The 2423-nt window shown below is 40.3% G+C and overlaps 1 protein-coding gene across 1 annotated transcript in view; it reads right to left on the bottom strand.

Moving 5' to 3' along the window:
- Positions 1 to 2423, bottom strand: part of WDR37 (WD repeat domain 37) — a 42792-nt gene that overhangs the window by 21255 nt on the left and 19114 nt on the right. The gene's annotated exons all lie outside the window — the stretch shown is intronic.

Genomic DNA, 2423 nt, shown 5'->3' with positions numbered 1-2423 from the left:
GGGACACAGAGGGGCGATGTCTCACGTGACAATACGACAGCACAGTTCTCTTTTTCTCTTACAAGGAAAATGTAAAGTGAGTGGAAGAAACGTTAAACAAGATGATTTCTCCAGTTTGGTTTTTAAATCGTTCTCAGATAAAAGAACAGCTTTTCAGCTTTTAAGTGCATCAGAATAGTGTACATTATTCAGAATAATGAAATCACAAAGTTAAGTGAAAAACAAAAATTGGTGGCAATGATACAGCTTGTATCAAACATTGATCTGGCAAAGTCCTGAAAAATGTATCTAAATTCATTCTTACATAAACACGTTAACGCACAACCCACAACCTACTGCTCTATCAATTCAAGTCTGCACATTGAAATTATTCCCCCAGTGCAGGGAGGAAAAAATGCTTGATGGAAGCTGACATATTTACCAGCAACGTAAACAGGTTCCATTGGACTGGGTTTAATTTCACAGGGATTATAAAAGCACTGTTCAATCTCAAACCCATCATTATCTTGTTCTTTCTGAAAGCTAATATCCTATTCAACCCAGCAAAATTGTGCCTCCACAACATGGGAAAGTGCTTTTGCCTACAGAAAGTGCCATTCAGATGCTAAATAATAACATTTTAGGAGGGAGTGAAGTTAAAGAACACACAAAACCTTCCCCCATAAAAAGCTGCTGTACATTCCATTTTCTGAGTCTCTCAGCATTTCCAGCATAAATAACAGCACTGAGAGAAACAAACTCCTGGAGTCGCGCTCTCCACGCGGCCCATTCCTGGGTAAGAACGGGGGGCTCCCTCCCCGAGACTCCAGTGCATTTCTGGCAGAACCGAGGTACAGAGTGGTGAGCGCCGCGGCATCGTCTCACGTGCTGCTTCCAAAGTGCCCGACACACTCTGCCTTCTAGTAACTGTCTGCTCTTAAGAATGGTGCCTTAGTCGCAGTTACAACGAGGCCCAAAAACAGACTGAATGACGTAGAAGGAACGTTCACAACAGAAGAGCAGCAGAATGAGGCAGCAAACGATGCTGACACCTGCCATCCTAAATCATCTTAACCGAGAATACGATCTAAAGCACTTTTTTAAAAAATCAGAAGTGTCTTTTTCACAATGAGAGAGGCCTGTCTTTATAAAAGCATTTGCAAACACCTCACGAGTCTCTTCAAAGCGGTTTGCAGGTCAGACTGCCTCACCTCCCTCCCAGGAAGCATGAGAAATACATCATCGGCCACCCCTGGAAGGGAGAAGCCTCTCCTGGTCACTCCGCACACCTGCGTGCTTGCACTACACCTCGCCAACACGCCACTCGCCTTTCAGGGCTCTGAGTCAGACGGAGGCAAAGTAATGAATTGTTCTTGTTGCATTCGTGCTTAGCGTTAATACCAAGAATCCATGCTGTAGTGCAAATCACAATGTGAAATTTTCAGATAATGTCTTATATTTTCATCATTATTTTTGAAGATAGGTACACACAGTATGCAAAATGCTATAAAGATCATGAGTAATACGTTTCTTATAAATTCAGATGAATTTCTAGTACCTAAAATGACTGAGGCTTTAAACATCTCTAATGCATTTTTAAATTAAAGTATTACTGTACGTACCCTTACCATTGTCCAAATCTTATTTTTTACTGCTCATGGTAAAGGATAACTCTATGTAATCCTTTCTTCCTCTGCTTCAGAAATAATCAGACAGGTTTGGAATTCTAAGACCACACATTGCACACATACAACTGTAAGCACCAGGAAAAGCACATAATTCAAGATAATGTAATAAGAAATTAAACGGGAAAGAACATAACTTCACACTTCATTTTGAAGAAAAAGATTAAAGTTAATTTATTAAAAAGTTACAAGTGTAGGCTAGATATTACATGACGAAAAATCAAATAATTTAGCAACTTACATTCTAGATGTCATCAAAGGAAAGTAAACAGTTAGAAAATGCAGCGAGTTGAGAATTTTTTTCGTAACAAAGAATTTCAACTAAGGAGAAACAGCAGAAGGACTGAAACTGCTCCGTGACTTTCAGCTGCTCTAGCTATAGACGCCGTGCTAAGTAACGGTGAGCTCGAGGGAACACATTGGAAAACATAGAAAGCTGACATAACTGCTGATGCAATCATGGCAGACTCACTGGAAATTTCAACTTTCCCCCTAGGTTTCGCAAAAAGGAATGTGTATTTGCTAAGGTCAGGTAATTAATCTTTTGTATCCTTAAAGTACTCCAAATAGAGATGCATACACAATTAACTCGAAGTAGTACTTCAGAGTAGTGCCTGTCACAGACAGATGGGTTCCCAATTAGATCCCAGCCACTCTAAGAAGGTCAGCACAAGATACGTTAAGAAAATACAAAACACCGTGAATGTCCCCATTTGCCTCAGAGACAGACCTGCACTTCCTGACCACACTTAAGAAAAC

The sequence above is a fragment of the Propithecus coquereli genome, unplaced genomic scaffold, assembly GCF_000956105.1.
Source record: "Propithecus coquereli isolate 6110/MARCELLA unplaced genomic scaffold, Pcoq_1.0 Scaffold94, whole genome shotgun sequence".
Classification (NCBI taxonomy): Eukaryota; Metazoa; Chordata; class Mammalia; order Primates; family Indriidae; genus Propithecus; species Propithecus coquereli.
Note: the sequence above shows the minus strand (reverse complement) of the source record. Positions and strands in the feature narration are given on the sequence as shown.